Here is a 15,627-nt window from a genome sequence, read left to right as displayed (position 1 = left end):
TGGGCCCGACAATTGACAGGTACTTCTTCTGTTGTTCTATGTGTGTGTTTGTTATTTCCACTCCAATACATCTGATGAAGTGGGTTTTACCTACAAAAGCTTCCCCATAGCGAGGACACGCTACTTCGGTTTTATTATTTTGGGAGTTATTTAATGGATTTTAATTATTTCGAAATAGTTTCCTAGATTAGATATGTCCGAAGGTGGCCCAGGACTGCTCGTCATTTTCAACGTTACAGACTAACACGGCTGCCCCTCATATTTTTCTTCACAAATGGAAGACATACGAGATTTACTGCCTATACGAGCGCCTGGAAAGGACTTGGCCAGGAAGCTTGTAATAGCATTTGCGCAATAAAACAAAAGTTGTGCTTCACATGAAGCTGCTTGCTCTTAACAAGAAAGGACTGATGCCAAAGACTCATTGCAGAACAATAAGGCAGAGGGCGGAGAAGACACATATTTAAGGCGTTGACAGGTTAATGTATAATAAACAATTCCAGAAGGCAAAATGCTGAGCAGTGAGTAAGCTTCCAAAATCCAGTATGCACCTCTTCTTTGATTAAATGAAAATCAAAGGCTCAAAGCAAACAGAAGTCCCCCCCTCAGCTGGTTTGATGACTGTTATAACACACACTCTCTATCCCACTCTCTTGCTTCCCGATAAAAGGTTACAAACAAACGCTCCTGGACATTCATCAGCCTATTCCATTATTTCACTGAATGCCTCTTGCAGCCATTTCTAAGCATGTAGCAGGAATCAGTCTCACTGAGGGTACGTCTAAACTACATGGCTCCATCAACAAAGCCATGTAGATTACTGTACTTGAAAAAGAGAAATGAAGTGGTGATTTAAATAATCACAGCTTAATTTAGATCAAAATGACTGACGTGCTGTGCCAATCAGGTGTTTGGCGACACAGCGAGGTAGTCTGGACGCTCCGCGGTCGACAACGGAAACCTTTGTCGACCGCCCCAGTAAACCACATTCTACTAGGTATAATGGGGCAGTCAACAAAGGCTTCCGTTATCGACCACGGAGCGTCCAGACTACCGCGCTGTGCCGCCAAACAGCTGATCAGCACAGCGCGGCAGCCATTTTGATGTAAATGAAGCGGCGATTATTTAAATCGCCGCTTCATTTCCCTACGTCTAGAAAGCTCATCTACATGGCTCCGTCGATGGAGCCATATAGTCTAGAAATACCCTTACACCACTTTCTACACTGGCTCAAGCAGGCCAGCCCCAAATAACTGTGCTATGGGAACAGAAGAGGGCAGGGACTCAGAATGGGAGTATGGAATGTTTCCGAGAGACAGCTGGTTTCACTGCTACTAAAAAGCCAGAAAGCAGCAACCTTCCGTCACTGGCTTCCAACCAGGCTTACATTTGAACCAAGGACATTGATGCGAAAGACGTTCCCTTGCTGCCAGCTGCCTGAACTCTCTTGGCCTGTTTTCCTCGCCAAGCTGCCACAGGGACATGCACATTAGTGAAAATACAGTAATTCCTCATTTAACACGTGCCCTCTTCACACGTTTTCATGATAGCACGATTTTTTTTTTAGGGAACTTTTTTTGAATTACACAATTCACGATTTCCCCAGCCGGCCTGTCGCAGAAAAACTTTTCTGTTAAAAGTATTTTCGCAAAATCATGCCAATGTAGACACAGCCCAAATGACATTAATAGGCAGCAGGTTTAAAACAAAAGCTTTTCTTCACTCAGCACACAGTCAACCTGTGGAACTCCTTGCCAGAGGATGTGGTGAAGATGAGGACTTTCACAGGATTCAAAAGAGAGCTAGAGAAATTCATGGAGGTTAAATCCATCAATGGCTATTAGCCAGGATGGTCAGGAATGGTGTCCCTAGCCTCTGTTTGTCTGGAAATGGGTGACAGGGGAGGGATCACATGATGATTACCTCTTTCTGTTCATTTCCTCTAGGGCATCTGGCATTGGCCACTGTCAGCAGACAGGATACTGGGCTAGATGGACTTTTGGTCTGACCCAGTATGGCCGTTCTTACGTCTTGGGGGGACAATCTTTGCTCAACCAGTGGGAATCTCCCACTGCCTCCCAGCTGGACAGAGTCCATTGTTACAGGTACATAAGTGTAGTGATTCGATAGTCTGCTGACCACAATGACTGTACTTCACTAAACAATAAACCTGGCCAGACGCCTTCGATCCTTCTCTGATGTGTGATTTTTGGGGGCCTTGTCGGGGTCTGCCGTGGTCGTTGGGCCCACATCATTGAGCACACACGCAACGAGACTTCTGGTTCTCATCAACAGAGCCAGAGACCTGTCCAGACACCATGGCAGTAAATCCTGCCCCTACTCTATCAGGGTATGTCTACACTACACTCCTAGTTCGAACTAGGAGGGTAATGTAGGCATACCGCACTTGCAAATGAAGCCCGGGATTTGAATTTCCCGGGCTTAATTTGCATAAGCGGGGTGCCGCCATTTTTAAAACCCCGCTGGTTCGAACCCCGTGCAGCGCGGCTACACGGGGCACGAACTAGGTAGTTCGAACTAGGCTTCCTATTCCGAACTACCGTTACTCCTCGTGTTCGAACTAGCGGGGTAGTGTAGACATACCCTCAGTGACCTGACAACGCTTGACAGGTGCTAAACCAGAGAATTTGCCCAACCATGGGTGGTCAATATTGTAGTGAGCAGGGTCTCTTTGTTTTCACTTCACCAAGGCGAATAAATGGAACAGCACTTGTGATGCTGCTTAGTAACAACACTGTGTGGCCCAAAGCTATGTTTTAGTGTTGGTTACTAGAATACAAGCGTAATGCATAATGACTTGCTTATAAGTTCTGCCGGCTCCATTTCACCCTGTCTCTCCTGATTAGACAATGGTTACTGTAAGGCAGGGCTACTCAACTTTGGAAGCCCTGGAGCCACAATGATATTCACAGCACACGTGGTTGCATATACATGTGCAAATATATGCAAATAGCTTCTTTCACACTGACGGGCATGAATACAAAGATTAAGGCAAGACTACACAGTACACAGGCCCCATTTAAGTTGGTTCTGCTGATATTAATACAATGCAACATTTACCCAATTTCCACCCACATGACAGCACTTTTAATGAGCAATGACAATGCAGGAATTTAACTACTAAAATGCCTGTCAACAGAAGACCATTATATTGATGACTTTTTTGTTTTGGCTCCCATTTGTAAGTTGAGCCCCGCGTAAACCCAAACAGCACCGCAGGCTGCAAACAAAAGGGCCGTGGACGGCCCACGGGCCGTGAGTTGAGTTGCCCTGCTATAAGGCTTTGCTTCCTGTTAGCATTGCAAATTAAGCCATACCCCTTGTCTGCATCACAAACTAAGTTGTGCAAGATTCCTTGCTCTTTGTTAGCCCTTTAGTAACTGTGAATCTTGCCTGGAACTCTGCAAAATTGTTTGGTGTGAGTGGGGTCTGTGATGGGTGTCAGTGACAGCCATCACAGACCCCCAGGTGGTCAAGAAGTGGTAACTTGCAAGATAACCAGGTAGCCACCATTGTGCCTGAGGCTGCATTAAATTAGCAGAATTACAAACCCTGGAGACAGGCAAAATGCAGGACAATGTAGCACTTTAAAGACTAACAAGATGGTTTATTAGATGATGAGCTTTCGTGGGCCAGACCCACTTCCTCAGATCAAATAGTGGAAGAAAGTAGTCACAACCATATATACCAAAGGATACAATTTAAAAAAATGAACAAATATGAAAAGGACAAATCACATTGCAGAACAGAAGGGGGATGCGGGGGGGTGGGAAGGGGGAGGAAGGAAGGTAAGTGTCTGTGAATTGCTGATATTAAAGGTAGGGAGAGTGGGATGTTTGTGAGTTAATGGTATTACAGGTGATAATTGGGGAAACTGTCTTGGTAATGGGTGAGACAGTTCAAAGACTTGTTAAGTCCTTGTTGGTAAGTGTCGAATTTTAACATGAATGACAGTTCAGAGGATTCCCTTTCAAGTGCAGATGTAAAAGGTCTTTGTAGCAGAATGCAGGTGGCTAAGTCATTTAGAGAGTGTCCTTTCTGGTTAAAGTGGCAAGAAACTGTTTTCTCTTTGTGATCTTGTCTGATATCTGTTTTGTGGGCATTAATCCTTTGGCGAAGTGTCTGAGATGTTTGTCCAATGTACATAGCAGACGGACACTTTCGGCACATGATAGCGTAGATTATATTTCTGGATGCGCAGGAATATGTGTTCTTGATCTTATAACTCACTTGGTTAGGTCCAATAATGGTATCAGCAGAATGAATATGTGGACAAAGCTGGCAACGGGGTTTGTTGCAAGGGAAGGTACCAGGGTTGGTATTAGTGTGGTATGTCCTGTGGTGGTTGGTAAGAATCATCTTGAGGTTAGGTGGTTGTCTATAGGAGACTATGGGTCTGTCTCCCAGAGCTTCTTTGAGTATGGTATCCTGTTCCAATATAGGCTGTAGTTTATTGATAATGTGTTGGACAGGTTTAAGTTGGGGGTTGTTTAAGTTTTAAGGTTTAAGTTGGAGACAGGCAGACACCCCCAAGAGTGAGGCAGTTTTAAGGTTTAAGTTGGAGACAGGCAGACACCCCCAAGAGTGAGACACAAACAAGAGACAAGGATGGGAAACTTGACAATAGCCATCAAAGCACAACTGTGGAAAAGAGAGATTAACACCACTGAAGGACCAATGACTACAGCATGACACTACAACACCCACAGACTCCAATGGGAAGTTACATGTATAAGAAGGGGATCTCTGGCCATTAAACTCTGGGTTCAGTCCTGCAAAGCCAAGCCTCAGAGGAGCCTCAAAGGAATCCCGACTCCTCAGTCAGCCTGGCTTGGCCAGGAAGACGGGTGTGAGCCACGACAGACTGGTAACTATGCACTAGATGCAGGACCTGTGGGCGGGGGGCTTGTCTTTACGAAGCATATGCTTTGATATTGTATTCTTAATTAAAGCAGCATCTTGCCTTTTCCCCTAAAAAGGCCCTCATACTTCTTATAAGCATAAGAACCGTACCAATACACCCTATGTCAGGATGTTGGTGCTGCTATACAACGTTACTGTATCAGCACAAGGAAATAAGTAGATAAAGCATGAAAACAATGTTTACGCTTCATGGCACTACTGACATTTTCACGGCTTGCTGAGCTCTTAGAAGATATTTAGAGGCAAGTTAGAGCTAAACAGCAGCACAGAACGCCGAGAGCCAGGACGGGTGGCTGTAAACAAAGTACCGGTATTACAAGACCACAGGAAACTTGACAACACCTGTAATAAGCAGACATGTACAGGATTAAACTAACTCACTAAAATCATGCTGGACCACAGTGTCTGGCACTCTTTGGTCCAGCAACAAGAGAGGTTCAACCTGTAGAAAAGTAACAAGACAGAGCACTTGGGGCAGATGTGTGACCCAGAGAGCCCAGGGTACCACCTGGCAGAAGGCACAGGGAGTGCCGAGGGTTTTACAGGGATCCCTTGTGCCGGATAGCTGCATAACAGTTCACCACAGGGTAGCATGTGAGGTCTCTACTGAGATCCAGCTGCCCATTGGTTATCATGATCATTGCAAAATGTATGGAAAAGTGATATTTAAGGCGTTCTGTATCTATGCTGCAAATGATGCTTTGAGTTAAGGCTGATCACCAGGAGGTGACATAGGGTATGTCTACACTTGCACCCTCTTTCGATAGAGGGATGTAAATGCAACTAGCGAAATTGCAAATAACGGGTAAACCTCATTGTATGAGGAATAAGGGTTCAGAAGAAGAGTTTTCTCCCAAAATAACCGTGTCTACACAGCGTTTGTTATTTCAGAATAGGGTATTTTGAAATAGCGGTGGTCCGCAATTGTGCAAACGAAGCGTGGGAAATTCAAATCCACGCTTCATTTGCAATTTCACTCAGCTGCGTTTGCATCCCTTTCTCAAAAGAGGGTGTAAGTGTAGACATACCCATACTTTGGAGCTGTTCCTTTCAGGCAGGAGGTAACTGATACTTACCTCCCTGTCTGGCCATTTGTGTGTTGTGTATTGCATGCAGGCGTTTTCAATTTGGAAAAGAGACAACTCAGGAGCGGATCTGATCAAGGCCTATAAAATAATGCCTGGTGTGGATAAAATGAATAAGGAAGTGTTATTCACTCCTTCTCAGAACACAAGAATGTGTGTAAGAGAGTGTGTGTGTGTGAGAATGAAATTAAAAGGTAGCAGGTTTCAAACAAACAAAAGGAAGTATTTCTTCATACAACACACAGTCAACCTGTGGAACTCCTTGCCAAAGGATGTTGTGAAGGCCAAAACTATAACAAGCTCAAAAAAAGAACTACATAAGTTCATGGGGGATTAGTCCATCAATGGCCATTAGCCACGATAGTCAGGGATGCAAACCCATGCTGTAGAAGTCTGTAACCTCAGACTGCCAGAAGCTGGGTGTAGATGACAGAGGATGTGTCACTTGATTGCCTGTTTTGTTCATCCCCTCTGAAGCCAGGATACTGGGCTAGATGGTCCATTGGTCCGACCCAGTATGGCCCTTTGTATCTCTCATGCTGTACATGTATTTGCACACTGAGTCGGGTGTGAATTGAGAGTTTGTGAAATCCACAAGGAGAAACCTACAGGAAAAACCAAACAGCAGGGGATTCTCTGGTTCACAAATTATTAGGGGCTGGGTTTGGTGTACCACTCTGGGGTGGAAAAAGACACACTGAATCCTTCACCTAGGAGACCAACTGGCAGCATGTTTGTCCCATGAAAGGAGTCTCCTCCATCCAGGCCATAAAGTGTGGCAAGGATTTTGAGGGAGCAACACTTGGTGAGAGGTGAGAGTAGCCTCTTAATTAGCTCTCGGCCCGAGCATGTGGATTATGCTTTTATTTTATACCAGAGGGATAGTTGCTCGAGCCATCATTTTTGTTTTTCTTCCTTTGAATCATTGCTCGGGGGGTGGAGGGGGGGGGAGGGAGCTGTGGAGGAGGGGTTCAGGCTGCAGGCTGCCCGTAGGAGAGAGGACAACCCAGTCCTCAGCGCAGAAGCTTGGGGCCAGGCGAGAAGCACCTCTCTATGGCCACTGCAGCTCCAACGGGCACAGCTGGGGGAGAGGTGCATGTCTCCCCGGCTGAGGCAGGTCCATGTTCGTCTGCCCCCTGCGCTCTCCAGCCAGAGTGAGGAACGTAGCAAACTGTGCACTTTCCCCTCGCTCCCTGACAAAGGGGAGCAGCCTGGATGGATGGGAGGAGCTGCAGCCTCCTCTAAAGGGCACTAGGGGAAGAGGGTCAGGGCTGGGGCAGTCCTGGATGGGGGGGGAGGGGAGGCACCCCGTTAGCTTCTTTCACCTGCCTGGTGAATCTGCTGCTTTTCTGGATGGTTGTGCGCGCCCCGGTATGCACTGGGGAGGAGCTTCAGCCTTCCCCCTACCCCAGCCCCTGACCCTGCTTTAGGCTAGGAGGAGAGGAAGCTACACACCAAATTTGCTGGTCCCGGCTCTGACTGTTTAGGAGTTCTTGAACAAACAGATGGACAAACAGACAGACAGACTCACTTGCTCGCAGACCTACTCTCTGGAATGCATCGTAGACATAACCCTTCGTGGCCCGTTGTTCGACGTCGCAGAGCTTGGGCCTCTGGGCTTTGGCAATAATTGCGTTGCCGGGATTTTGCTACCTCGAGGGTGCCGGTTGCTAAGCTGCCGAGAGACAGCAGGCCTGGCGATGCCCAGGAGCACAAGGGAGGCCACACGACTTGGCTCCCCACTTTTTACAGGCCACAAAGATGGGTGATGCGAGAGAGGGGGCAGAGAGGAATGAGTGGGAAGCAGGGCCTTGGGGCACCAGGCCACGGTTTGGGCACTGGTCCCCCCCCCCCGATGTTTAGGAAGTTTTCGCCACTCCTGGCAAGGCCTAAAGGGCTGTGTTTGTGTAACAACTACCAGGCAGATTTGAACCTGGGACCTCAGAAGCTTAGTGCTAAGGTTGCCAGGGATCCGGTTTTGAACTGGACAGTCCAGTATTTGAGCTTTTTGTTCAGGAAACAAATTAAGAAAATATAAATGAGAAAATATAAAAGTATGTTCTAAATAAGATGGAATGTAGATTGTGATGTAATATCAAGCGTGTCTGGTATTTTTGTTGAAACCCTCTGGCAACCCTACTTAGGGCAGGAGCCTCTACCGCAGAGCTGCTCAACTTCGGAAGCCCCGCGGGCCACAGGGACACTCACAGCACATGTCAAAGGCCGTAACCTAAGTGTGGTTGCATATACATGCAAATAGCTTCTTTCACAAGATTAAGGCAAGACTACACAACACACAGACCCCATCTAAATCAGTTCTGCTGATATTAGTAAAACGCAATATTTACCTGCTTTCTACCCATAGGACAGCACTTTTAATGAGCAATGACAGTCCAGGAATTTAACAACTAAAATGCATATGAACAGAAGACCGTTATATTGAGGAGCGTGTTCCCAGTGGAGGCCATGTTCAAAGGATCCCACGCACGCTATTCCCCCCCGAACAGCACAATAAAAGGGCAGTGGGCCACACGTAGCCCTCGGCCATGTGTTAAGTAACCCTGCTCTACAGATTGAGCTATAAAGCCAGCTGGCTTTCAGCTTAGGCTGTAGAGCTCCCTTGTTCTTATCTCTCGGCTGTCAGTGGTCTAAGTGCCACTCCACGGGACAGTGAAACACGCTCATTAAGCAAGTGGGTTACATTTGCATGGTCCATGGCGAGTGGGCAGCTGACACTATCCCCCTCCCCCACCAGCACAGACAGTGTCACAAGAGGGGGGGCGCTTAGTATCACCACCACCAAAGAACAGCTGGAGCTAGAGAGGTCTGTAGAATGACCCGCCTCTAAGGTCAGGCTTTGATTGCTAGCAACAACCGGCAGACAAGCCTTCCACTGTGTCTGATTCGAGCGGGGTCATTCTGCTCCAAACCATTCTCACGACTGGCCGAGCTCTTGGCACTCGGGGGCTGCCCCACAGGGAACCTCTTTAAGGAGGTCTCAGAGATACAAACGAAATAGATTTGGCACCAACGTTCCGGGTGACAACACCTCTGACCAACGTCACCGGGGCCAGGGCCTGGAGTCCTCATACCCTGCGTCAGGCAGGCATTCATGGGGCTCGCAAGCATGAATGCCTGAGGGCAGCAGGCTTAGCTCACGGGGAGGCCGTGGGGCATGATCCTTCTCTGTCCCCAGAGCTACTCTTGGCTCTACGAGGTTCAGGGCCAGTCTAGGGGGACTAAGGAGGGCAGGGGCAGATGCTGCTCGTTTGCCCTGACAGCCCCAGGCAAATACTGGGGTGTGACTCAAAAGAGGGCCGGGGAAGGTCCCAAGCCTAACTGGGTTGCTAGGGAAACAGGGAGGGAGAAAGGCTTTGTGAGGTGGAGGCTTCATCTCTTGAAGCTTCCACAAGGCCACAAATCGCTCCTGCCTGAGGGAAAAATGCCACTTTGAGAGCCCTCTTGCAGGCTAGTCTGGGAAGGGAGGAATAGCTCTGAACATGTACACCATGGCGGACTAGTCCAAGGGTCCCAAGCAGGGAACAGACAGGGAATAGCAGCAGGAAAGAAGGGCAAATCCACAACCATTTGGGGCCTGACTTGAAGGCCAGAATGTACCCACCGTGGTTTACACAGCTGGACTAAGTGAGAGCCTGAGCATGCCAGAGCGTGAATAGCACCTGTCACCTTGAGGCCATTCCTGCTTGCACGGGTCAAGCCAGGACATGCGAGTCATTAGCGCGGCTCCCTGTTAGCATCACTCAATTAACCTTTCCAAGAACAAGCTGAGGAAAGCAACACGTTAATTATGTATCGCGTTGGCATTTGGTAGCAGCGCCAAGACCTCAGATGAATCCCTGCAAACCCGACCGTGCTCTCGGAGCTGCAATCGGAATTCTGATGAGGCCGCACATCTAGTGGAGGGATATTAATGCTACTTCAGGATCAACGTGGGGAAAAGTTACTTTGTGGGTCTTTTACCCCAGTCGACAATCAGCCTGAAATGCCCGTTTGCCCCGTTACCCAGAAATAATCAACCTGGAGGGGCCATTCTCATGCCTAGGGCTTATATTTGACTGCCCACTTTCCTCACGGAGAAAAGGAATTGACTGAAACACAGATGGAAGGGGGGATTCTGCACCGAGCAGCCCCTAGACAAAGCAATGGCCTTGCCTGGAAAAGCACTAGCTAGAGCCAGGGAGTCAGGTCAATCCCTTAAACACACGCAGCTGTCCGTTTGGGGGGGGGGGAGAACCAGAACAGCTCGGGAGCCCCCCAGGCTAAAACTCCTCAGCACATGCCTCTGATTACTTGGAGGAGGTCTCTAGCTTCCCCACAAACCTCACTGGCCAGGAATGATTCATCTGAGAGACAGCTGAGAGCCACTGAAAGCTAAACTTCTCCTGGGAAAGGGATGATTGACCGATTTTTTGAGTTGAAGACATTTGGAGAGAAAAAAAAGGTTTGAAAGTTCTTCTTTAAAGAAGAGAGAGAGAAAAAAATCCCCACTGATTTTCTGGTTCCAAACAATTTTGTTTCCAAAGTTGAACTACTGACAACAATAAAGAAATGATTGAAATCAGAAGAAAAATCAGAAACAAAACATTTTTTCAAACACTCAACCCAGTTTTAAAACTCTCCAAGAATGGAAAATGCATATCCTAAATAATTCTACTCACAATTATTCAGCTGGGCTGGTTTGGCTCCTTCTAGCTCTTATGGTCCTAGAAATCATCTAATTTCTTCCAGGATAGGCTAAGCTAAGCTTATCTTCTTTAGTAGCTAGTTGGTTCAAAGGACTCCATTCTCTGAGGGCCTTTCAGTAAGGGTGACTATGTTAGGCAACACAACAACCTCTCCATATGTGTTGCCTAGATCAGATCAAATACACACAACACCTTGCTAACAATTTTAATGCTGAACAAACCCACTTTTGCCAAACCACAGCAGCCTCTGGACCACAGCCTATGCAAATGACCAAGCAGTTGCTTCAGTTTGCTCTTTATGCCAACAGGTGGCACCATCATTATTAGAACAATCACTCAGAACCCTCCCTTCCTGAACTCATTAAACACACATACTGGCATTGCTTGTCCTGGAAGAGTTCTGTGTGATCTTGCTGGTTCTCCATTTTCTGGCCCCTTTCTCACTTTCTTGGATCCTCAAAACAGGGTTAAACACAGCTTAAAAAGGTGCCTAAGTGAAGTTCTCACCCTCTGTCACCACCAGCAAATGCCCCGTGCCTCAGTTTACCCCTGGAGTAAACATGGGCACCAGGCAGGGATCTGAGTCAGAGGAATGTATGAAGGGGTTGCCAGATACATGTACCAATGCAGAATGACACTGTGTAAGTTGCGGGCACAGGGAGAAGTCAAATGCAGACACTGTTCACCATCTGGGACGCCGCAGACACACACTGCAAATCTTTCCCAAGCTATCCTCACTTCCCCTGCTCAGACAGTGACTGATGGAACTTTCCAGAAGCTTTCCAGGAGAAGCAGAGCGGGGGAGCGAGACGCGTTCCTCTTTTGCAAGCGTCTGGTGGCGGCGAACCGCAAACTTGGGGCTGTTCTCATATGTGCAGAAAAAGGGATCTTGCAGAGGAATGCACTAGATGGGCCAACCCCCAAGGCCCTTCCCTGGGGCAAAGGCCAACTGAAGTGAAAGCCAATGAGACCTCAAATAAGGGAGACACAGAAGTGGAGCAAGGATGTCTACATGTGAATGGCAGAGTGAGATGGAGCCACCAGGCTGGTGTTCCCGTGATGTCCAGGCAGCAATGCTCAGTATCTGACTGGGATATTAGAGGCCCCTGGGGCATCTTTTACACCGGAGCCAGGTCTAATTCCCACTGACTCCTTTGCCTGTGTCAACTGGAATTTTGTCTGAGTAAACTGTGCAGGATCAGGCCCTTTCTTTTTACTTTGGAAATTTGCATCCTAGCACAGACTGGAGGGCGCGTGACAATAAAAGAAAGGTCAGCAGGAGAACTCATTGCAATTGCCCTGAAAATGGGGCAGTGTGCGGGGGGGGTTGAGGAGAGGCATGTGGGGTCAAGTATCCCCTCCCCCAGATTTCTGCCTTTCATTTTGAACGGAGGTTTTCAAACAGTGGGGTGAATACAAAACTCTGTGCAAACTGGAAGGCAGAAATTGGGGGAGGTACATGACCCTGCATGTCCCTCCACGCATCGCCTGTAGGGGGCGCAAATATGCTTGCTCACCCCAGGCACTAAAATGCCTCACTGCACCTCCACCATGGAATAAAGCTTATTCTACCTGAGAGTGTCATCAGTGAGATCATGGAGCCCATTTTTCTCCAGAGCATTATCTAAACTGATTGATACATGCTGCATGAACACCTTTCTAGGCCCAGCATAACTGTCACTAGGAAGATTCAAACCTGGGACCTCTAGAGTTCAGCATAGGAGCTGCTATAGCTTAAGCTATAAAGCCAGCTGGTTCTCAGCTGAGGGTATAGAGCTCCCTCATTCTTATCTCTCTGCTGTCCCTGGTCTAAGTGTCAGTGAACCACATCCTATAGGCATGTGGGTTGTACTAGGGCTCCTCCTGGCAGGCCCGAAACAGCCGCCAAACTACCGATGCTGGGGGCCGGGGTTCGCCCAGCCATGTTTATAAAGCACATTGAAAGCCATGCACAGAGGCTGCTGCAGAAGTAACAGGGCATTAGTAACAGCATGGGGGAGGGGGATCTGAATTTGTGACAGGTTTCTAGCAGCAGCCCTACTGCAATGTGCTGGGAGGGTTTCCTCTTGGCCCCTGGTCCTGGAAGGTGCCAGCAATGGGAAGATGAGAGCCTCTGGGAAAAGGGTGGGCAAAATCAGGCTCCGGGGCTGGATTCGGCCCTCCGGCCTGCCCTGCTGATTAGCAGAGAGAGCAAATTTACAGCCTGCAACCTGTGTTCAGTTTCCCCTCCCCCCACCTTGCTCCCTCCTGCTGCCCAGCTGCTCCCAGGATTCTCCTGCCAGCTGTGCAGAGAGGTGAGACGGGGGTGCTGAAGTCAGGATGTCCTCTGTCCCCCATTTCTGCAGAGCAGGGTCAGGGAGAGGGAGACACACAGCAGAGCTGCTCCAGCTGAAGCCTGGATGGGGAGTGACAGAGGAGGGAGAGCCTGTCTTAAGAGGCAGCGCCCTGTTTGTAAGATTTCAGTGCCTCTCCTCCCCTCCCTGCAGATAACAGAGCAGGACAGCCTTCCCTGGCTGGAGCTGGCCTATGACCACGTACCAAAATTCATGAAGTCCCCCCCCCCCCCCCGTGACAATTATTGCCCACCCCTGCTCTAGGGGTTCGATCAACATGAAAATACACCCACCCCATGGGACGTAAGCTCCACAAAATAAAATCCACGTGCATGGGCCAAAGGTTAAGATGCTGAACTAGGAGGCCTTGGCTCTCTCCTTAGTTCTGCTACGGACCTGCTGTATGACCTTAGGCAAAGTCACTTTCAGTTTCCCTGCCTGTAAAATAGGGCTAAAGAAATGTATCTTCCTTTGCGACGCTCTGGGTGAGGGATGAATGGAAAGCAGCACCAAGGAGTTCCATATGAGTCTCTGCATCCATTTACTGGGGCTGTACCCTACACGGTTCACAGTATTACGGGGAGAACAAAACAAGTCCCTGCAAAACTCGCTTATTTCTCATTCCGTGCACATTTGGTCGGCTGTACAAACACGCAATCTGTGCTCGGATATGCCACAGAGGGCTGATAGCATTCTTCCCTTGGAAATCCCACCCGGCAGATGGCACGCAGGGGCTGTGGTGGGGCCCACCCAGTGCTAGAGTTTGACTTGCAACTGACAGGCTCCCTGGAAACGTGAGGCGGGGGGTGAATCGAGGCTTGTTTCAGGTTTGGCCGTGCTTCCCGTTGGCAGGGCGGACTGGACTGGAGAAATGTTTCCCAGCCTGGCTCCAAGCTGACCTGGGCTTCAGACAGTTTACAAGCCACACTCAACATTCAGCCGTCACTGCACTCAGAAATGGTGTCTGACCCGAGCAAGGGTGCTCAATCCGGCGTCCCGGACACGGTTCCATTTGCCGTCAGTCCTGGCCCATAGCCTCCAGCAGAGCTCCACTAACTTTCACCGAGTGATGTGGATTTACACCAGCTGAGAACACGGCCCGCATCCCTATGTCCCATCTCTATCCACTGCAAGTGTGCCACAGTGCCTGCGAAGGGAACATTTTTCACTTCCCATTGCCCCGTGTTTTGTTGCATTGGAGTGAGCGTCTAGAACTGGGGCCCCCAGAAATCCTGGATCCCGTGTAAAAAGCCAAGGGCCTGACTGTCAAAAGAGCCCAGCTCTCATTTCAGCACCTACAGAAGAGGCCTGAATTTTGAAGCTGCCCCTGGCTTGGGGTGTGGCTCTGCTGAAAGCTCCGCCATACGTGAGGAAGCGCGTGTAGGACACACCTGCTGGCACGGCTGTTTCGGAAGCCCCATTAGCCTATGTGCTGTCAACCTCCGTTTTCAGGGATCACAGTGCTAAAAACTCATGGCAAGGCAGCAAAATAGGGGGCTACGGAGGGCTAAGAGAGCCACCTCTTCCTGTCTTGGTCCTCTCCTCAGGCTGCGTGGAATCTACAGCGGCAAGGTGGGATGCTGCCTTTGACACAGCTAACCAATGGCCACCGCAGCCGTAACCCGGCTGAGCTGCAAGTGAGAAGGGCTTTGCTTAAGCGTGGTGCATGCTGTACAGCCAGAGAGGTGGGCCCCGCGGCGGGACTGCCCAGCGCGGCAGAATGAAGAGCAGGAGCTGGGCTTTTGACACCCATTTTTCATGGGGGGTTGTTTCTCTTTTCTGTTCTGGATTGCTGTATCCTTTCATCCAGATAACAACACAACCACCAGGGGCTGAGAGGCACAGGGCAAACACCCTGCAGGGAGGGTTTTGCTTCCCGGGGGTGGGGGCCCAAAGGTGAGGGCCGGGCCATCCTTAGGATTTACGAGGCTCTACACCATGCTATTAAACTGGTACCCCTGTGCCCCACGGCAGCCCAGGTCAGGGGGCATGATGGCTTGTCAACAGCTGTGGTGTTCTAAACTGCAGTGGCACGCCAATGACCACGTTTTAAAGCACATTTGAAACTCAGTAAATGCAGAAGCGAGCAGTCTGTACCTGGGGCTGGCTCACGCCCATTAAATGGTTTCATTACCACTGGCATGGCTCTCTCAGGCTCAGTGTTCTGCTCACAGCTCTGGCAGTCCGTGTCACTTGGTTGTGGACCAGCTCCTCTCCAGAGGCAGCAGCACCATGGAACAGGGATAGGAAGAAGCAGGTGGGTGGAGATATTGTGACCCAGCAGTGCCCTGAATTTTTGGGTGCCCCACGCAGCTGTGCATTCTGTGTATGACCCTGTGGGAAGGCACAGTATGCCTGCCACCCTACTAAACAGGGATAAACTGCTCTGTTAATCTGCTTTGATTAGGCAGAAAACCATACGTCTTCCAGGGACCAAAAAAAAAATCCATATTGACCTCAAAACGGCCATACTGGGTCAGACCAAAGGTCTATCTAGCCCAGTATCCTCTCTGCCGACAGTGGCCAATGCCAGATGCCCCAAAGGGAGCAAACAGAACA

This window comes from Pelodiscus sinensis, chromosome 14 (assembly GCF_052426305.1).
Source record: "Pelodiscus sinensis isolate ZL-2025 chromosome 14, ASM5242630v1, whole genome shotgun sequence".
NCBI classification, from domain to species: Eukaryota; Metazoa; Chordata; order Testudines; family Trionychidae; genus Pelodiscus; species Pelodiscus sinensis.
This window is presented reverse-complemented; position numbering follows the sequence as displayed.